Source organism: Schistocerca americana, unplaced genomic scaffold (assembly GCF_021461395.2).
Source record: "Schistocerca americana isolate TAMUIC-IGC-003095 unplaced genomic scaffold, iqSchAmer2.1 HiC_scaffold_1047, whole genome shotgun sequence".
Taxonomy (NCBI): domain Eukaryota; kingdom Metazoa; phylum Arthropoda; class Insecta; order Orthoptera; family Acrididae; genus Schistocerca; species Schistocerca americana.
The window spans coordinates 1-19,029 of NW_025725098.1; the positions used below are offsets into that span (position 1 = coordinate 1).

The 19,029-nt window shown below is 54.4% G+C and overlaps 32 non-coding genes across 32 annotated transcripts; all 32 read right to left on the minus strand.

Annotated features, from left to right (window-relative positions):
- Positions 1 to 341: 341 nt before the first annotated feature.
- On the minus strand, positions 342 to 412 carry Trnae-cuc. The gene has a single exon. It is a non-coding gene; the product is annotated as a tRNA-Glu (tRNA).
- Positions 413 to 859: 447 nt separating this feature from the next.
- Positions 860 to 941, minus strand: Trnal-uag. The gene has a single exon. It is a non-coding gene; the product is annotated as a tRNA-Leu (tRNA).
- Positions 942 to 1,692: 751 nt separating this feature from the next.
- On the minus strand, positions 1,693 to 1,764 carry Trnah-gug. The gene has a single exon. It is a non-coding gene; the product is annotated as a tRNA-His (tRNA).
- A 387-nt stretch (positions 1,765 to 2,151) lies between these two features.
- On the minus strand, positions 2,152 to 2,223 carry Trnae-cuc. The gene has a single exon. It is a non-coding gene; the product is annotated as a tRNA-Glu (tRNA).
- A 446-nt stretch (positions 2,224 to 2,669) lies between these two features.
- Positions 2,670 to 2,751, minus strand: Trnal-uag. Its single transcript has one exon. It is a non-coding gene; the product is annotated as a tRNA-Leu (tRNA).
- Positions 2,752 to 3,499: 748 nt separating this feature from the next.
- Trnah-gug lies at positions 3,500 to 3,571 on the minus strand. Its single transcript has one exon. It is a non-coding gene; the product is annotated as a tRNA-His (tRNA).
- Positions 3,572 to 3,957: 386 nt separating this feature from the next.
- On the minus strand, positions 3,958 to 4,029 carry Trnae-cuc. The gene has a single exon. It is a non-coding gene; the product is annotated as a tRNA-Glu (tRNA).
- A 447-nt stretch (positions 4,030 to 4,476) lies between these two features.
- Trnal-uag lies at positions 4,477 to 4,558 on the minus strand. Its single transcript has one exon. It is a non-coding gene; the product is annotated as a tRNA-Leu (tRNA).
- A 748-nt stretch (positions 4,559 to 5,306) lies between these two features.
- On the minus strand, positions 5,307 to 5,378 carry Trnah-gug. Its single transcript has one exon. It is a non-coding gene; the product is annotated as a tRNA-His (tRNA).
- A 386-nt stretch (positions 5,379 to 5,764) lies between these two features.
- On the minus strand, positions 5,765 to 5,836 carry Trnae-uuc. Its single transcript has one exon. It is a non-coding gene; the product is annotated as a tRNA-Glu (tRNA).
- Positions 5,837 to 6,283: 447 nt separating this feature from the next.
- Trnal-uag lies at positions 6,284 to 6,365 on the minus strand. The gene has a single exon. It is a non-coding gene; the product is annotated as a tRNA-Leu (tRNA).
- A 748-nt stretch (positions 6,366 to 7,113) lies between these two features.
- Trnah-gug lies at positions 7,114 to 7,185 on the minus strand. The gene has a single exon. It is a non-coding gene; the product is annotated as a tRNA-His (tRNA).
- Positions 7,186 to 7,571: 386 nt separating this feature from the next.
- On the minus strand, positions 7,572 to 7,643 carry Trnae-cuc. The gene has a single exon. It is a non-coding gene; the product is annotated as a tRNA-Glu (tRNA).
- Positions 7,644 to 8,090: 447 nt separating this feature from the next.
- Trnal-uag lies at positions 8,091 to 8,172 on the minus strand. The gene has a single exon. It is a non-coding gene; the product is annotated as a tRNA-Leu (tRNA).
- Positions 8,173 to 8,920: 748 nt separating this feature from the next.
- On the minus strand, positions 8,921 to 8,992 carry Trnah-gug. Its single transcript has one exon. It is a non-coding gene; the product is annotated as a tRNA-His (tRNA).
- Positions 8,993 to 9,378: 386 nt separating this feature from the next.
- On the minus strand, positions 9,379 to 9,450 carry Trnae-uuc. Its single transcript has one exon. It is a non-coding gene; the product is annotated as a tRNA-Glu (tRNA).
- Positions 9,451 to 9,897: 447 nt separating this feature from the next.
- Trnal-uag lies at positions 9,898 to 9,979 on the minus strand. Its single transcript has one exon. It is a non-coding gene; the product is annotated as a tRNA-Leu (tRNA).
- A 748-nt stretch (positions 9,980 to 10,727) lies between these two features.
- Positions 10,728 to 10,799, minus strand: Trnah-gug. The gene has a single exon. It is a non-coding gene; the product is annotated as a tRNA-His (tRNA).
- Positions 10,800 to 11,185: 386 nt separating this feature from the next.
- Trnae-uuc lies at positions 11,186 to 11,257 on the minus strand. Its single transcript has one exon. It is a non-coding gene; the product is annotated as a tRNA-Glu (tRNA).
- A 447-nt stretch (positions 11,258 to 11,704) lies between these two features.
- Positions 11,705 to 11,786, minus strand: Trnal-uag. The gene has a single exon. It is a non-coding gene; the product is annotated as a tRNA-Leu (tRNA).
- Positions 11,787 to 12,534: 748 nt separating this feature from the next.
- Trnah-gug lies at positions 12,535 to 12,606 on the minus strand. The gene has a single exon. It is a non-coding gene; the product is annotated as a tRNA-His (tRNA).
- A 386-nt stretch (positions 12,607 to 12,992) lies between these two features.
- Positions 12,993 to 13,064, minus strand: Trnae-uuc. Its single transcript has one exon. It is a non-coding gene; the product is annotated as a tRNA-Glu (tRNA).
- Positions 13,065 to 13,511: 447 nt separating this feature from the next.
- On the minus strand, positions 13,512 to 13,593 carry Trnal-uag. The gene has a single exon. It is a non-coding gene; the product is annotated as a tRNA-Leu (tRNA).
- Positions 13,594 to 14,341: 748 nt separating this feature from the next.
- Positions 14,342 to 14,413, minus strand: Trnah-gug. Its single transcript has one exon. It is a non-coding gene; the product is annotated as a tRNA-His (tRNA).
- A 386-nt stretch (positions 14,414 to 14,799) lies between these two features.
- Positions 14,800 to 14,871, minus strand: Trnae-uuc. Its single transcript has one exon. It is a non-coding gene; the product is annotated as a tRNA-Glu (tRNA).
- A 447-nt stretch (positions 14,872 to 15,318) lies between these two features.
- Trnal-uag lies at positions 15,319 to 15,400 on the minus strand. The gene has a single exon. It is a non-coding gene; the product is annotated as a tRNA-Leu (tRNA).
- Positions 15,401 to 16,148: 748 nt separating this feature from the next.
- On the minus strand, positions 16,149 to 16,220 carry Trnah-gug. The gene has a single exon. It is a non-coding gene; the product is annotated as a tRNA-His (tRNA).
- A 386-nt stretch (positions 16,221 to 16,606) lies between these two features.
- Trnae-cuc lies at positions 16,607 to 16,678 on the minus strand. Its single transcript has one exon. It is a non-coding gene; the product is annotated as a tRNA-Glu (tRNA).
- A 447-nt stretch (positions 16,679 to 17,125) lies between these two features.
- Positions 17,126 to 17,207, minus strand: Trnal-uag. Its single transcript has one exon. It is a non-coding gene; the product is annotated as a tRNA-Leu (tRNA).
- Positions 17,208 to 17,955: 748 nt separating this feature from the next.
- On the minus strand, positions 17,956 to 18,027 carry Trnah-gug. Its single transcript has one exon. It is a non-coding gene; the product is annotated as a tRNA-His (tRNA).
- Positions 18,028 to 18,413: 386 nt separating this feature from the next.
- Positions 18,414 to 18,485, minus strand: Trnae-uuc. Its single transcript has one exon. It is a non-coding gene; the product is annotated as a tRNA-Glu (tRNA).
- A 447-nt stretch (positions 18,486 to 18,932) lies between these two features.
- Positions 18,933 to 19,014, minus strand: Trnal-uag. Its single transcript has one exon. It is a non-coding gene; the product is annotated as a tRNA-Leu (tRNA).
- Positions 19,015 to 19,029: the final 15 nt, after the last annotated feature.

Sequence of the window (19,029 nt, forward strand, 5' to 3'; positions counted from 1 at the left end):
AGTGGCGATACCCAGCAAAGCCTAGGCCAAGGTGTACGCCACAGCAGTGTCAGACACGGTCTCCATCACATGTATACGAGCAAATGAACGTGCCTGCGCTGTCAGGACACTAACTACAGTGGTTAGCTGCTCACCTCCGTGGCAATGTCTTGCAGTCCTCCAAGCCTCTTGACTACAGGTACCGGTATGTGGCTCGATAACAAGTGGATAGACGCCGCATCTCTCTCGCCGTCAGGTGTTGCCGCGAGTCATACTTAACGTAGCTTTGTGCACGCGTCAGCGTAGCGTCAGTCGAGCAAAGTCGAGACAAGTCGCATAAGAGGAGCAATAAAAACGCGCAATTCCGGTACCGGGAATCGAACCGGGCCTCCTGGGTGAGAGCCAGGTATCCTAGCCACTAGACCACACCGGATAACGACGGCAGCGCTCTTTCCAGCGAACGCAGCAGCCACCCACGGTTAACTGACGACAACTGCAAAAAATCCACTCTCTCACGTTATATAGAACGGCGCGCTCCGGACGCATTTTGTGGAGACGGACGCCAGCAATGATGAGAGCAAAAGGTGCCTACAAATCCCGTCGTTGCACCACGCACTGTTCTACGACAATTCACCAAGCAGACGCTCACGCCTTGTTGTGCTGTTTCCTTTGCGGGCAACGAGTGCATCTGCCTTCGACACAGGGAACATTACACGTTTGGCAGCTGTGGGATTGGAACCCACGCCTCCGAAGAGAATGGTGCCTGAAACCAGCGCCTTAGACCGCTCGGCCACGCTACCTACACAACACGCGCGTCACAAGAGCTGCGTCCCACCCCACGAGAACACACCGCAACGGCACAAAAATGAGACGTAAAAAGTGGCAACGGTGGGATTCGAACCCACGCCTCCGAAGAGACTGGTGCCTAAAACCAGCGCCTTAGACCGCTCGGCCACGTTACCATGGGAGCAGCAGCCGCAAAACGTTTCCTTTGTACTACAAAGATCACTTCGAAATGGAAGTATCTTGGCAATCGCCGGTGCCATGTATTTCCACTGCTCTCCCACTGGAAGCGTCTCTTTAGGCCATCCACAGCAAGAAAAAGCCGTGCCCGCCGTATGGTAGCGACGCCACTTGTCTGTAGCTGTCGCAGTTAAGGAGACAGCGTCAAGAGACGTTTTCGTGCCGTGACCAGGTTTCGAACCTGGGCTTTCCGTAACCACTAAAGTATCGTAGCTGTAACTGTCAGGCGGAGCTAGAATGCTCCATGTATCAAACATTTTGTGAGCTCAAGGAGGTTACACTTGAAGAAAAAGCGGCAGGTTAACGCGATCGCAGCAAAACCCCCGGCAGCTACGGGATTCGAAACCGCGCCTACAGAGAGACTGGTGCCTTAAACCAGCGCCTTAAAGCGCTCGGCCACGCTACATGCGCTGCTTGGTGCGCCAGTGTTCCTAGCATTTGTACAAACAGTGCACGCCACAGCTTCCTGTTCTGCTGGGACTGGCTGCTCACCCATCGCACTTCAAACAACTGCCCTTTTCGACTACAGAGAGCAGCGGACGTCTGCGCTCAGTGGGGCGACATTACGTGCTGGGGGATGAAGTGGTAGGGGCAAACTGCGGCCTACGGAACACGAGTGAAAAAATCAAGAGAGTACTGTCATTTCGAGTACTCGTCATTGCAACGGCAGCAAGGCAAAACTTTCAAAATTGCCGTGACCAGGATTCGAACCTGGGTTATTGCGGCCACAACGCAATGTCCTAACCACTAGACGATCACGGCCATGGCCACGGAGGCGCCCGCGAAGGCAGCTGGCTCGAATGCAAGTGGCGATACCCAGCAAAGCCTAGGCCAAGGTGTACGCCACAGCAGTGTCAGACACGGTCTCCATCACATGTATACGAGCAAATGAACGTGCCCTGCGCTGTCAGGACACTAACTACAGTGGTTAGCTGCATTCACCTCCGTGGCAATGTCTTGCAGTCCTCCAAGCCTCTTGACTACAGGTACCGGTATGTGGCTCGATAACAAGTGGATAGACGCCGCATCTCTCTCGCCGTCAGGTGTTGCCGCGAGTCATACTTAACGTAGCTTTGTGCACGCGTCAGCGTAGCGTCAGTCGAGCAAAGTCGAGACAAGTCGCATAAGAGGAGCAATAAAAACGCGCAATTCCGGTACCGGGAATCGAACCCGGCCTCCTGGGTGAGAGCCAGGTATCCTAGCCACTAGACCCACACCGGATAACGACGGCAGCGCTCTTCCAGCGAACGCAGCAGCCACCCACGGTTAACTGACGACAACTGCAAAAAATCCACTCTCTCACGTTATATAGAACGGCGCGCTCCGGACGCATTTTGTGGAGACGGACGCCAGCAATGATGAGAGCAAAAGGTGCCTACAAATCCCGTCGTTGCACCACGCACTGTTCTACGACAATTCACCAAGCAGACGCTCACGCCTTGTTGTGCTGTTTCCTTTGCGGGCAACGAGTGCATCTGCCTTCGACACAGGGAACATTACACGTTTGGCAGCTGTGGGATTGGAACCCACGCCTCCGAAGAGAATGGTGCCTGAAACCAGCGCCTTAGACCGCTCGGCCACGCTACCTACACAACACGCGCGTCACAAGAGCTGCGTCCCACCCCACGAGAACACACCGCAACGGCACAAAAATGAGACGTAAAAAGTGGCAACGGTGGGATTCGAACCCACGCCTCCGAAGAGACTGGTGCCTAAAACCAGCGCCTTAGACCGCTCGGCCACGTTACCATGGGAGCAGCAGCCGCAAAACGTTTCCTTTGTACTACAAAGATCACTTCGAAATGGAAGTATCTTGGCAATCGCCGTGCCATGTATTTCCACTGCTCTCCCACTGGAAGCGTCTCTTTAGGCCATCCACAGCAAGAAAAAGCCGTGCCCGCCGTATGGTAGCGACGCCACTTGTCTGTAGCTGTCGCAGTTAAGGAGACAGCGTCAAGAGACGTTTTCGTGCCGTGACCAGGTTTCGAACCTGGGCTTTCCGTAACCACTAAAGTATCGTAGCTGTAACTGTCAGGCGGAGCTAGAATGCTCCATGTATCAAACATTTTGTGAGCTCAAGGAGGTTACACTTGAAGAAAAAGCGGCAGGTTAACGCGATCGCAGCAAAACCCCCGGCAGCTACGGGATTCGAAACCGCGCCTACAGAGAGACTGGTGCCTTAAACCAGCGCCTTAAAGCGCTCGGCCACGCTACATGCGCTGCTTGGTGCGCCAGTGTTCCTAGCATTTGTACAAACAGTGCACGCCACAGCTTCCTGTTCTGCTGGGACTGGCTGCTCACCCATCGCACTTCAAACAACTGCCCTTTTCGACTACAGAGAGCAGCGGACGTCTGCGCTCAGTGGGGCGACATTACGTGCTGGGGATGAAGTGGTAGGGCAAACTGCGGCCTACGGAACACGAGTGAAAAAATCAAGAGAGTACTGTCATTTCGAGTACTCGTCATTGCAACGGCAGCAAGGCAAAACTTTCAAAATTGCCGTGACCAGGATTCGAACCTGGGTTATTGCGGCCACAACGCAATGTCCTAACCACTAGACGATCACGGCCATGGCCACGGAGGCGCCCGCGAAGGCAGCTGGCTCGAATGCAAGTGGCGATACCCAGCAAAGCCTAGGCCAAGGTGTACGCCACAGCAGTGTCAGACACGGTCTCCATCACATGTATACGAGCAAATGAACGTGCCTGCGCTGTCAGGACACTAACTACAGTGGTTAGCTGCATTCACCTCCGTGGCAATGTCTTGCAGTCCTCCAAGCCTCTTGACTACAGGTACCGGTATGTGGCTCGATAACAAGTGGATAGACGCCGCATCTCTCTCGCCGTCAGGTGTTGCCGCGAGTCATACTTAACGTAGCTTTGTGCACGCGTCAGCGTAGCGTCAGTCGAGCAAAGTCGAGACAAGTCGCATAAGAGGAGCAATAAAAACGCGCAATTCCGGTACCGGGAATCGAACCCGGGCCTCCTGGGTGAGAGCCAGGTATCCTAGCCACTAGACCACACCGGATAACGACGGCAGCGCTCTTTCCAGCGAACGCAGCAGCCACCCACGGTTAACTGACGACAACTGCAAAAAATCCACTCTCTCACGTTATATAGAACGGCGCGCTCCGGACGCATTTTGTGGAGACGGACGCCAGCAATGATGAGAGCAAAAGGTGCCTACAAATCCCGTCGTTGCACCACGCACTGTTCTACGACAATTCACCAAGCAGACGCTCACGCCTTGTTGTGCTGTTTCCTTTGCGGGCAACGAGTGCATCTGCCTTCGACACAGGGAACATTACACGTTTGGCAGCTGTGGGATTGGAACCCACGCCTCCGAAGAGAATGGTGCCTGAAACCAGCGCCTTAGACCGCTCGGCCACGCTACCTACACAACACGCGCGTCACAAGAGCTGCGTCCCACCCCACGAGAACACACCGCAACGGCACAAAAATGAGACGTAAAAAGTGGCAACGGTGGGATTCGAACCCACGCCTCCGAAGAGACTGGTGCCTAAAACCAGCGCCTTAGACCGCTCGGCCACGTTACCATGGGAGCAGCAGCCGCAAAACGTTTCCTTTGTACTACAAAGATCACTTCGAAATGGAAGTATCTTGGCAATCGCCGTGCCATGTATTTCCACTGCTCTCCCACTGGAAGCGTCTCTTTAGGCCATCCACAGCAAGAAAAAGCCGTGCCCGCCGTATGGTAGCGACGCCACTTGTCTGTAGCTGTCGCAGTTAAGGAGACAGCGTCAAGAGACGTTTTCGTGCCGTGACCAGGTTTCGAACCTGGGCTTTCCGTAACCACTAAAGTATCGTAGCTGTAACTGTCAGGCGGAGCTAGAATGCTCCATGTATCAAACATTTTGTGAGCTCAAGGAGGTTACACTTGAAGAAAAAGCGGCAGGTTAACGCGATCGCAGCAAAACCCCCGGCAGCTACGGGATTCGAAACCGCGCCTACAGAGAGACTGGTGCCTTAAACCAGCGCCTTAAAGCGCTCGGCCACGCTACATGCGCTGCTTGGTGCGCCAGTGTTCCTAGCATTTGTACAAACAGTGCACGCCACAGCTTCCTGTTCTGCTGGGACTGGCTGCTCACCCATCGCACTTCAAACAACTGCCCTTTTCGACTACAGAGAGCAGCGGACGTCTGCGCTCAGTGGGGCGACATTACGTGCTGGGGATGAAGTGGTAGGGCAAACTGCGGCCTACGGAACACGAGTGAAAAAATCAAGAGAGTACTGTCATTTCGAGTACTCGTCATTGCAACGGCAGCAAGGCAAAACTTTCAAAATTGCCGTGACCAGGATTCGAACCTGGGTTATTGCGGCCACAACGCAATGTCCTAACCACTAGACGATCACGGCCATGGCCACGGAGGCGCCCGCGAAGGCAGCTGGCTCGAATGCAAGTGGCGATACCCAGCAAAGCCTAGGCCAAGGTGTACGCCACAGCAGTGTCAGACACGGTCTCCATCACATGTATACGAGCAAATGAACGTGCCTGCGCTGTCAGGACACTAACTACAGTGGTTAGCTGCATTCACCTCCGTGGCAATGTCTTGCAGTCCTCCAAGCCTCTTGACTACAGGTACCGGTATGTGGCTCGATAACAAGTGGATAGACGCCGCATCTCTCTCGCCGTCAGGTGTTGCCGCGAGTCATACTTAACGTAGCTTTGTGCACGCGTCAGCGTAGCGTCAGTCGAGCAAAGTCGAGACAAGTCGCATAAGAGGAGCAATAAAAACGCGCAATTCCGGTACCGGGAATCGAACCCGGGCCTCCTGGGTGAAAGCCAGGTATCCTAGCCACTAGACCACACCGGATAACGACGGCAGCGCTCTTTCCAGCGAACGCAGCAGCCACCCACGGTTAACTGACGACAACTGCAAAAAATCCACTCTCTCACGTTATATAGAACGGCGCGCTCCGGACGCATTTTGTGGAGACGGACGCCAGCAATGATGAGAGCAAAAGGTGCCTACAAATCCCGTCGTTGCACCACGCACTGTTCTACGACAATTCACCAAGCAGACGCTCACGCCTTGTTGTGCTGTTTCCTTTGCGGGCAACGAGTGCATCTGCCTTCGACACAGGGAACATTACACGTTTGGCAGCTGTGGGATTGGAACCCACGCCTCCGAAGAGAATGGTGCCTGAAACCAGCGCCTTAGACCGCTCGGCCACGCTACCTACACAACACGCGCGTCACAAGAGCTGCGTCCCACCCCACGAGAACACACCGCAACGGCACAAAAATGAGACGTAAAAAGTGGCAACGGTGGGATTCGAACCCACGCCTCCGAAGAGACTGGTGCCTAAAACCAGCGCCTTAGACCGCTCGGCCACGTTACCATGGGAGCAGCAGCCGCAAAACGTTTCCTTTGTACTACAAAGATCACTTCGAAATGGAAGTATCTTGGCAATCGCCGTGCCATGTATTTCCACTGCTCTCCCACTGGAAGCGTCTCTTTAGGCCATCCACAGCAAGAAAAAGCCGTGCCCGCCGTATGGTAGCGACGCCACTTGTCTGTAGCTGTCGCAGTTAAGGAGACAGCGTCAAGAGACGTTTTCGTGCCGTGACCAGGTTTCGAACCTGGGCTTTCCGTAACCACTAAAGTATCGTAGCTGTAACTGTCAGGCGGAGCTAGAATGCTCCATGTATCAAACATTTTGTGAGCTCAAGGAGGTTACACTTGAAGAAAAAGCGGCAGGTTAACGCGATCGCAGCAAAACCCCCGGCAGCTACGGGATTCGAAACCGCGCCTACAGAGAGACTGGTGCCTTAAACCAGCGCCTTAAAGCGCTCGGCCACGCTACATGCGCTGCTTGGTGCGCCAGTGTTCCTAGCATTTGTACAAACAGTGCACGCCACAGCTTCCTGTTCTGCTGGGACTGGCTGCTCACCCATCGCACTTCAAACAACTGCCCTTTTCGACTACAGAGAGCAGCGGACGTCTGCGCTCAGTGGGGCGACATTACGTGCTGGGGATGAAGTGGTAGGGCAAACTGCGGCCTACGGAACACGAGTGAAAAAATCAAGAGAGTACTGTCATTTCGAGTACTCGTCATTGCAACGGCAGCAAGGCAAAACTTTCAAAATTGCCGTGACCAGGATTCGAACCTGGGTTATTGCGGCCACAACGCAATGTCCTAACCACTAGACGATCACGGCCATGGCCACGGAGGCGCCCGCGAAGGCAGCTGGCTCGAATGCAAGTGGCGATACCCAGCAAAGCCTAGGCCAAGGTGTACGCCACAGCAGTGTCAGACACGGTCTCCATCACATGTATACGAGCAAATGAACGTGCCTGCGCTGTCAGGACACTAACTACAGTGGTTAGCTGCATTCACCTCCGTGGCAATGTCTTGCAGTCCTCCAAGCCTCTTGACTACAGGTACCGGTATGTGGCTCGATAACAAGTGGATAGACGCCGCATCTCTCTCGCCGTCAGGTGTTGCCGCGAGTCATACTTAACGTAGCTTTGTGCACGCGTCAGCGTAGCGTCAGTCGAGCAAAGTCGAGACAAGTCGCATAAGAGGAGCAATAAAAACGCGCAATTCCGGTACCGGGAATCGAACCCGGGCCTCCTGGGTGAGAGCCAGGTATCCTAGCCACTAGACCACACCGGATAACGACGGCAGCGCTCTTTCCAGCGAACGCAGCAGCCACCCACGGTTAACTGACGACAACTGCAAAAAATCCACTCTCTCACGTTATATAGAACGGCGCGCTCCGGACGCATTTTGTGGAGACGGACGCCAGCAATGATGAGAGCAAAAGGTGCCTACAAATCCCGTCGTTGCACCACGCACTGTTCTACGACAATTCACCAAGCAGACGCTCACGCCTTGTTGTGCTGTTTCCTTTGCGGGCAACGAGTGCATCTGCCTTCGACACAGGGAACATTACACGTTTGGCAGCTGTGGGATTGGAACCCACGCCTCCGAAGAGAATGGTGCCTGAAACCAGCGCCTTAGACCGCTCGGCCACGCTACCTACACAACACGCGCGTCACAAGAGCTGCGTCCCACCCCACGAGAACACACCGCAACGGCACAAAAATGAGACGTAAAAAGTGGCAACGGTGGGATTCGAACCCACGCCTCCGAAGAGACTGGTGCCTAAAACCAGCGCCTTAGACCGCTCGGCCACGTTACCATGGGAGCAGCAGCCGCAAAACGTTTCCTTTGTACTACAAAGATCACTTCGAAATGGAAGTATCTTGGCAATCGCCGTGCCATGTATTTCCACTGCTCTCCCACTGGAAGCGTCTCTTTAGGCCATCCACAGCAAGAAAAAGCCGTGCCCGCCGTATGGTAGCGACGCCACTTGTCTGTAGCTGTCGCAGTTAAGGAGACAGCGTCAAGAGACGTTTTCGTGCCGTGACCAGGTTTCGAACCTGGGCTTTCCGTAACCACTAAAGTATCGTAGCTGTAACTGTCAGGCGGAGCTAGAATGCTCCATGTATCAAACATTTTGTGAGCTCAAGGAGGTTACACTTGAAGAAAAAGCGGCAGGTTAACGCGATCGCAGCAAAACCCCCGGCAGCTACGGGATTCGAAACCGCGCCTACAGAGAGACTGGTGCCTTAAACCAGCGCCTTAAAGCGCTCGGCCACGCTACATGCGCTGCTTGGTGCGCCAGTGTTCCTAGCATTTGTACAAACAGTGCACGCCACAGCTTCCTGTTCTGCTGGGACTGGCTGCTCACCCATCGCACTTCAAACAACTGCCCTTTTCGACTACAGAGAGCAGCGGACGTCTGCGCTCAGTGGGGCGACATTACGTGCTGGGGATGAAGTGGTAGGGCAAACTGCGGCCTACGGAACACGAGTGAAAAAATCAAGAGAGTACTGTCATTTCGAGTACTCGTCATTGCAACGGCAGCAAGGCAAAACTTTCAAAATTGCCGTGACCAGGATTCGAACCTGGGTTATTGCGGCCACAACGCAATGTCCTAACCACTAGACGATCACGGCCATGGCCACGGAGGCGCCCGCGAAGGCAGCTGGCTCGAATGCAAGTGGCGATACCCAGCAAAGCCTAGGCCAAGGTGTACGCCACAGCAGTGTCAGACACGGTCTCCATCACATGTATACGAGCAAATGAACGTGCCTGCGCTGTCAGGACACTAACTACAGTGGTTAGCTGCATTCACCTCCGTGGCAATGTCTTGCAGTCCTCCAAGCCTCTTGACTACAGGTACCGGTATGTGGCTCGATAACAAGTGGATAGACGCCGCATCTCTCTCGCCGTCAGGTGTTGCCGCGAGTCATACTTAACGTAGCTTTGTGCACGCGTCAGCGTAGCGTCAGTCGAGCAAAGTCGAGACAAGTCGCATAAGAGGAGCAATAAAAACGCGCAATTCCGGTACCGGGAATCGAACCCGGGCCTCCTGGGTGAAAGCCAGGTATCCTAGCCACTAGACCACACCGGATAACGACGGCAGCGCTCTTTCCAGCGAACGCAGCAGCCACCCACGGTTAACTGACGACAACTGCAAAAAATCCACTCTCTCACGTTATATAGAACGGCGCGCTCCGGACGCATTTTGTGGAGACGGACGCCAGCAATGATGAGAGCAAAAGGTGCCTACAAATCCCGTCGTTGCACCACGCACTGTTCTACGACAATTCACCAAGCAGACGCTCACGCCTTGTTGTGCTGTTTCCTTTGCGGGCAACGAGTGCATCTGCCTTCGACACAGGGAACATTACACGTTTGGCAGCTGTGGGATTGGAACCCACGCCTCCGAAGAGAATGGTGCCTGAAACCAGCGCCTTAGACCGCTCGGCCACGCTACCTACACAACACGCGCGTCACAAGAGCTGCGTCCCACCCCACGAGAACACACCGCAACGGCACAAAAATGAGACGTAAAAAGTGGCAACGGTGGGATTCGAACCCACGCCTCCGAAGAGACTGGTGCCTAAAACCAGCGCCTTAGACCGCTCGGCCACGTTACCATGGGAGCAGCAGCCGCAAAACGTTTCCTTTGTACTACAAAGATCACTTCGAAATGGAAGTATCTTGGCAATCGCCGTGCCATGTATTTCCACTGCTCTCCCACTGGAAGCGTCTCTTTAGGCCATCCACAGCAAGAAAAAGCCGTGCCCGCCGTATGGTAGCGACGCCACTTGTCTGTAGCTGTCGCAGTTAAGGAGACAGCGTCAAGAGACGTTTTCGTGCCGTGACCAGGTTTCGAACCTGGGCTTTCCGTAACCACTAAAGTATCGTAGCTGTAACTGTCAGGCGGAGCTAGAATGCTCCATGTATCAAACATTTTGTGAGCTCAAGGAGGTTACACTTGAAGAAAAAGCGGCAGGTTAACGCGATCGCAGCAAAACCCCCGGCAGCTACGGGATTCGAAACCGCGCCTACAGAGAGACTGGTGCCTTAAACCAGCGCCTTAAAGCGCTCGGCCACGCTACATGCGCTGCTTGGTGCGCCAGTGTTCCTAGCATTTGTACAAACAGTGCACGCCACAGCTTCCTGTTCTGCTGGGACTGGCTGCTCACCCATCGCACTTCAAACAACTGCCCTTTTCGACTACAGAGAGCAGCGGACGTCTGCGCTCAGTGGGGCGACATTACGTGCTGGGGATGAAGTGGTAGGGCAAACTGCGGCCTACGGAACACGAGTGAAAAAATCAAGAGAGTACTGTCATTTCGAGTACTCGTCATTGCAACGGCAGCAAGGCAAAACTTTCAAAATTGCCGTGACCAGGATTCGAACCTGGGTTATTGCGGCCACAACGCAATGTCCTAACCACTAGACGATCACGGCCATGGCCACGGAGGCGCCCGCGAAGGCAGCTGGCTCGAATGCAAGTGGCGATACCCAGCAAAGCCTAGGCCAAGGTGTACGCCACAGCAGTGTCAGACACGGTCTCCATCACATGTATACGAGCAAATGAACGTGCCTGCGCTGTCAGGACACTAACTACAGTGGTTAGCTGCATTCACCTCCGTGGCAATGTCTTGCAGTCCTCCAAGCCTCTTGACTACAGGTACCGGTATGTGGCTCGATAACAAGTGGATAGACGCCGCATCTCTCTCGCCGTCAGGTGTTGCCGCGAGTCATACTTAACGTAGCTTTGTGCACGCGTCAGCGTAGCGTCAGTCGAGCAAAGTCGAGACAAGTCGCATAAGAGGAGCAATAAAAACGCGCAATTCCGGTACCGGGAATCGAACCCGGGCCTCCTGGGTGAAAGCCAGGTATCCTAGCCACTAGACCACACCGGATAACGACGGCAGCGCTCTTTCCAGCGAACGCAGCAGCCACCCACGGTTAACTGACGACAACTGCAAAAAATCCACTCTCTCACGTTATATAGAACGGCGCGCTCCGGACGCATTTTGTGGAGACGGACGCCAGCAATGATGAGAGCAAAAGGTGCCTACAAATCCCGTCGTTGCACCACGCACTGTTCTACGACAATTCACCAAGCAGACGCTCACGCCTTGTTGTGCTGTTTCCTTTGCGGGCAACGAGTGCATCTGCCTTCGACACAGGGAACATTACACGTTTGGCAGCTGTGGGATTGGAACCCACGCCTCCGAAGAGAATGGTGCCTGAAACCAGCGCCTTAGACCGCTCGGCCACGCTACCTACACAACACGCGCGTCACAAGAGCTGCGTCCCACCCCACGAGAACACACCGCAACGGCACAAAAATGAGACGTAAAAAGTGGCAACGGTGGGATTCGAACCCACGCCTCCGAAGAGACTGGTGCCTAAAACCAGCGCCTTAGACCGCTCGGCCACGTTACCATGGGAGCAGCAGCCGCAAAACGTTTCCTTTGTACTACAAAGATCACTTCGAAATGGAAGTATCTTGGCAATCGCCGTGCCATGTATTTCCACTGCTCTCCCACTGGAAGCGTCTCTTTAGGCCATCCACAGCAAGAAAAAGCCGTGCCCGCCGTATGGTAGCGACGCCACTTGTCTGTAGCTGTCGCAGTTAAGGAGACAGCGTCAAGAGACGTTTTCGTGCCGTGACCAGGTTTCGAACCTGGGCTTTCCGTAACCACTAAAGTATCGTAGCTGTAACTGTCAGGCGGAGCTAGAATGCTCCATGTATCAAACATTTTGTGAGCTCAAGGAGGTTACACTTGAAGAAAAAGCGGCAGGTTAACGCGATCGCAGCAAAACCCCCGGCAGCTACGGGATTCGAAACCGCGCCTACAGAGAGACTGGTGCCTTAAACCAGCGCCTTAAAGCGCTCGGCCACGCTACATGCGCTGCTTGGTGCGCCAGTGTTCCTAGCATTTGTACAAACAGTGCACGCCACAGCTTCCTGTTCTGCTGGGACTGGCTGCTCACCCATCGCACTTCAAACAACTGCCCTTTTCGACTACAGAGAGCAGCGGACGTCTGCGCTCAGTGGGGCGACATTACGTGCTGGGGATGAAGTGGTAGGGCAAACTGCGGCCTACGGAACACGAGTGAAAAAATCAAGAGAGTACTGTCATTTCGAGTACTCGTCATTGCAACGGCAGCAAGGCAAAACTTTCAAAATTGCCGTGACCAGGATTCGAACCTGGGTTATTGCGGCCACAACGCAATGTCCTAACCACTAGACGATCACGGCCATGGCCACGGAGGCGCCCGCGAAGGCAGCTGGCTCGAATGCAAGTGGCGATACCCAGCAAAGCCTAGGCCAAGGTGTACGCCACAGCAGTGTCAGACACGGTCTCCATCACATGTATACGAGCAAATGAACGTGCCTGCGCTGTCAGGACACTAACTACAGTGGTTAGCTGCATTCACCTCCGTGGCAATGTCTTGCAGTCCTCCAAGCCTCTTGACTACAGGTACCGGTATGTGGCTCGATAACAAGTGGATAGACGCCGCATCTCTCTCGCCGTCAGGTGTTGCCGCGAGTCATACTTAACGTAGCTTTGTGCACGCGTCAGCGTAGCGTCAGTCGAGCAAAGTCGAGACAAGTCGCATAAGAGGAGCAATAAAAACGCGCAATTCCGGTACCGGGAATCGAACCCGGGCCTCCTGGGTGAAAGCCAGGTATCCTAGCCACTAGACCACACCGGATAACGACGGCAGCGCTCTTTCCAGCGAACGCAGCAGCCACCCACGGTTAACTGACGACAACTGCAAAAAATCCACTCTCTCACGTTATATAGAACGGCGCGCTCCGGACGCATTTTGTGGAGACGGACGCCAGCAATGATGAGAGCAAAAGGTGCCTACAAATCCCGTCGTTGCACCACGCACTGTTCTACGACAATTCACCAAGCAGACGCTCACGCCTTGTTGTGCTGTTTCCTTTGCGGGCAACGAGTGCATCTGCCTTCGACACAGGGAACATTACACGTTTGGCAGCTGTGGGATTGGAACCCACGCCTCCGAAGAGAATGGTGCCTGAAACCAGCGCCTTAGACCGCTCGGCCACGCTACCTACACAACACGCGCGTCACAAGAGCTGCGTCCCACCCCACGAGAACACACCGCAACGGCACAAAAATGAGACGTAAAAAGTGGCAACGGTGGGATTCGAACCCACGCCTCCGAAGAGACTGGTGCCTAAAACCAGCGCCTTAGACCGCTCGGCCACGTTACCATGGGAGCAGCAGCCGCAAAACGTTTCCTTTGTACTACAAAGATCACTTCGAAATGGAAGTATCTTGGCAATCGCCGTGCCATGTATTTCCACTGCTCTCCCACTGGAAGCGTCTCTTTAGGCCATCCACAGCAAGAAAAAGCCGTGCCCGCCGTATGGTAGCGACGCCACTTGTCTGTAGCTGTCGCAGTTAAGGAGACAGCGTCAAGAGACGTTTTCGTGCCGTGACCAGGTTTCGAACCTGGGCTTTCCGTAACCACTAAAGTATCGTAGCTGTAACTGTCAGGCGGAGCTAGAATGCTCCATGTATCAAACATTTTGTGAGCTCAAGGAGGTTACACTTGAAGAAAAAGCGGCAGGTTAACGCGATCGCAGCAAAACCCCCGGCAGCTACGGGATTCGAAACCGCGCCTACAGAGAGACTGGTGCCTTAAACCAGCGCCTTAAAGCGCTCGGCCACGCTACATGCGCTGCTTGGTGCGCCAGTGTTCCTAGCATTTGTACAAACAGTGCACGCCACAGCTTCCTGTTCTGCTGGGACTGGCTGCTCACCCATCGCACTTCAAACAACTGCCCTTTTCGACTACAGAGAGCAGCGGACGTCTGCGCTCAGTGGGGCGACATTACGTGCTGGGGATGAAGTGGTAGGGCAAACTGCGGCCTACGGAACACGAGTGAAAAAATCAAGAGAGTACTGTCATTTCGAGTACTCGTCATTGCAACGGCAGCAAGGCAAAACTTTCAAAATTGCCGTGACCAGGATTCGAACCTGGGTTATTGCGGCCACAACGCAATGTCCTAACCACTAGACGATCACGGCCATGGCCACGGAGGCGCCCGCGAAGGCAGCTGGCTCGAATGCAAGTGGCGATACCCAGCAAAGCCTAGGCCAAGGTGTACGCCACAGCAGTGTCAGACACGGTCTCCATCACATGTATACGAGCAAATGAACGTGCCTGCGCTGTCAGGACACTAACTACAGTGGTTAGCTGCATTCACCTCCGTGGCAATGTCTTGCAGTCCTCCAAGCCTCTTGACTACAGGTACCGGTATGTGGCTCGATAACAAGTGGATAGACGCCGCATCTCTCTCGCCGTCAGGTGTTGCCGCGAGTCATACTTAACGTAGCTTTGTGCACGCGTCAGCGTAGCGTCAGTCGAGCAAAGTCGAGACAAGTCGCATAAGAGGAGCAATAAAAACGCGCAATTCCGGTACCGGGAATCGAACCCGGGCCTCCTGGGTGAAAGCCAGGTATCCTAGCCACTAGACCACACCGGATAACGACGGCAGCGCTCTTTCCAGCGAACGCAGCAGCCACCCACGGTTAACTGACGACAACTGCAAAAAATCCACTCTCTCACGTTATATAGAACGGCGCGCTCCGGACGCATTTTGTGGAGACGGACGCCAGCAATGATGAGAGCAAAAGGTGCCTACAAATCCCGTCGTTGCACCACGCACTGTTCTACGACAATTCACCAAGCAGACGCTCACGCCTTGTTGTGCTGTTTCCTTTGCGGGCAACGAGTGCATCTGCCTTCGACACAGGGAACATTACACGTTTGGCAGCTGTGGGATTGGAACCCACGCCTCCGAAGAGAATGGTGCCTGAAACCAGCGCCTTAGACCGCTCGGCCACGCTACCTACACAACACGCGCGTCACAAGAGCTGCGTCCCACCCCACGAGAACACACCGCAACGGCACAAAAATGAGACGTAAAAAGTGGCAACGGTGGGATTCGAACCCACGCCTCCGAAGAGACTGGTGCCTAAAACCAGCGCCTTAGACCGCTCGGCCACGTTACCATGGGAGCAGCAGCCGCAAAACGTTTCCTTTGTACTACAAAGATCACTTCGAAATGGAAGTATCTTGGCAATCGCCGTGCCATGTATTTCCACTGCTCTCCCACTGGAAGCGTCTCTTTAGGCCATCCACAGCAAGAAAAAGCCGTGCCCGCCGTATGGTAGCGACGCCACTTGTCTGTAGCTGTCGCAGTTAAGGAGACAGCGTCAAGAGACGTTTTCGTGCCGTGACCAGGTTTCGAACCTGGGCTTTCCGTAACCACTAAAGTATCGTAGCTGTAACTGTCAGGCGGAGCTAGAATGCTCCATGTATCAAACATTTTGTGAGCTCAAGGAGGTTACACTTGAAGAAAAAGCGGCAGGTTAACGCGATCGCAGCAAAACCCCCGGCAGCTACGGGATTCGAAACCGCGCCTACAGAGAGACTGGTGCCTTAAACCAGCGCCTTAAAGCGCTCGGCCACGCTACATGCGCTGCTTGGTGCGCCAGTGTTCCTAGCATTTGTACAAACAGTGCACGCCACAGCTTCCTGTTCTGCTGGGACTGGCTGCTCACCCATCGCACTTCAAACAACTGCCCTTTTCGACTACAGAGAGCAGCGGACGTCTGCGCTCAGTGGGGCGACATTACGTGCTGGGGATGAAGTGGTAGGGCAAACTGCGGCCTACGGAACACGAGTGAAAAAATCAAGAGAGTACTGTCATTTCGAGTACTCGTCATTGCAACGGCAGCAAGGCAAAACTTTCAAAATTGCCGTGACCAGGATTCGAACCTGGGTTATTGCGGCCACAACGCAATGTCCTAACCACTAGACGATCACGGCCATGGCCACGGAGGCGCCCGCGAAGGCAGCTGGCTCGAATGCAAGTGGCGATACCCAGCAAAGCCTAGGCCAAGGTGTACGCCACAGCAGTGTCAGACACGGTCTCCATCACATGTATACGAGCAAATGAACGTGCCTGCGCTGTCAGGACACTAACTACAGTGGTTAGCTGCATTCACCTCCGTGGCAATGTCTTGCAGTCCTCCAAGCCTCTTGACTACAGGTACCGGTATGTGGCTCGATAACAAGTGGATAGACGCCGCATCTCTCTCGCCGTCAGGTGTTGCCGCGAGTCATACTTAACGTAGCTTTGTGCACGCGTCAGCGTAGCGTCAGTCGAGCAAAGTCGAGACAAGTCGCATAAGAGGAGCAATAAAAACGCGCAATTCCGGTACCGGGAATCGAACCCGGGCCTCCTGGGTGAGAGCCAGGTATCCTAGCCACTAGACCACACCGGATAACGACGGCAGCGCTCTTTCCAGCGAACACAGCAGCCACCCACGGTTAACTGACGACAACTGCAAAAAATCCACTCTCTCACGTTATATAGAACGGCGCGCTCCGGACGCATTTTGTGGAGACGGACGCCAGCAATGATGAGAGCAAAAGGTGCCTACAAATCCCGTCGTTGCACCACGCACTGTTCTACGACAATTCACCAAGCAGACGCTCACGCCTTGTTGTGCTGTTTCCTTTGCGGGCAACGAGTGCATCTGCCTTCGACACAGGGAACATTACACGTTTGGCAGCTGTGGGATTGGAACCCACGCCTCCGAAGAGAATGGTGCCTGAAACCAGCGCCTTAGACCGCTCGGCCACGCTACCTACACAACACGCGCGTCACAAGAGCTGCGTCCCACCCCACGAGAACACACCGCAACGGCACAAAAATGAGACGTAAAAAGTGGCAACGGTGGGATTCGAACCCACGCCTCCGAAGAGACTGGTGCCTAAAACCAGCGCCTTAGACCGCTCGGCCACGTTACCATGGGAGCAGCAGCCGCAAAACGTTTCCTTTGTACTACAAAGATCACTTCGAAATGGAAGTATCTTGGCAATCGCCGTGCCATGTATTTCCACTGCTCTCCCACTGGAAGCGTCTCTTTAGGCCATCCACAGCAAGAAAAAGCCGTGCCCGCCGTATGGTAGCGACGCCACTTGTCTGTAGCTGTCGCAGTTAAGGAGACAGCGTCAAGAGACGTTTTCGTGCCGTGACCAGGTTTCGAACCTGGGCTTTCCGTAACCACTAAAGTATCGTAGCTGTAACTGTCAGGCGGAGCTAGAATGCTCCATGTATCAAACATTTTGTGAGCTCAAGGAGGTTACACTTGAAGAAAAAGCGGCAGGTTAACGCGATCGCAGCAAAACCCCCGGCAGCTACGGGATTCGAAACCGCGCCTACAGAGAGACTGGTGCCTTAAACCAGCGCCTTAAAGCGCTCGGCCACGCTACATGCGCTGCTTGGTGCGCCAGTGTTCCTAGCATTTGTACAAACAGTGCACGCCACAGCTTCCTGTTCTGCTGGGACTGGCTGCTCACCCATCGCACTTCAAACAACTGCCCTTTTCGACTACAGAGAGCAGCGGACGTCTGCGCTCAGTGGGGCGACATTACGTGCTGGGGATGAAGTGGTAGGGCAAACTGCGGCCTACGGAACACGAGTGAAAAAATCAAGAGAGTACTGTCATTTCGAGTACTCGTCATTGCAACGGCAGCAAGGCAAAACTTTCAAAATTGCCGTGACCAGGATTCGAACCTGGGTTATTGCGGCCACAACGCAATGTCCTAACCACTAGACGATCACGGCCATGGCCACGGAGGCGCCCGCGAAGGCAGCTGGCTCGAATGCAAGTGGCGATACCCAGCAAAGCCTAGGCCAAGGTGTACGCCACAGCAGTGTCAGACACGGTCTCCATCACATGTATACGAGCAAATGAACGTGCCTGCGCTGTCAGGACACTAACTACAGTGGTTAGCTGCATTCACCTCCGTGGCAATGTCTTGCAGTCCTCCAAGCCTCTTGACTACAGGTACCGGTATGTGGCTCGATAACAAGTGGATAGACGCCGCATCTCTCTCGCCGTCAGGTGTTGCCGCGAGTCATACTTAACGTAGCTTTGTGCACGCGTCAGCGTAGCGTCAGTCGAGCAAAGTCGAGACAAGTCGCATAAGAGGAGCAATAAAAACGCGCAATTCCGGTACCGGGAATCGAACCCGGGCCTCCTGGGTGAAAGCCAGGTATCCTAGCCACTAGACCACACCGGATAACGACGGCAGCGCTCTTTCCAGCGAACGCAGCAGCCACCCACGGTTAACTGACGACAACTGCAAAAAATCCACTCTCTCACGTTATATAGAACGGCGCGCTCCGGACGCATTTTGTGGAGACGGACGCCAGCAATGATGAGAGCAAAAGGTGCCTACAAATCCCGTCGTTGCACCACGCACTGTTCTACGACAATTCACCAAGCAGACGCTCACGCCTTGTTGTGCTGTTTCCTTTGCGGGCAACGAGTGCATCTGCCTTCGACACAGGGAACATTACACGTTTGGCAGCTGTGGGATTGGAACCCACGCCTCCGAAGAGAATGGTGCCTGAAACCAGCGCCTTAGACCGCTCGGCCACGCTACCTACACAACACGCGCGTCACAAGAGCTGCGTCCCACCCCACGAGAACACACCGCAACGGCACAAAAATGAGACGTAAAAAGTGGCAACGGTGGGATTCGAACCCACGCCTCCGAAGAGACTGGTGCCTAAAACCAGCGCCTTAGACCGCTCGGCCACGTTACCATGGGAGCAGCAGCC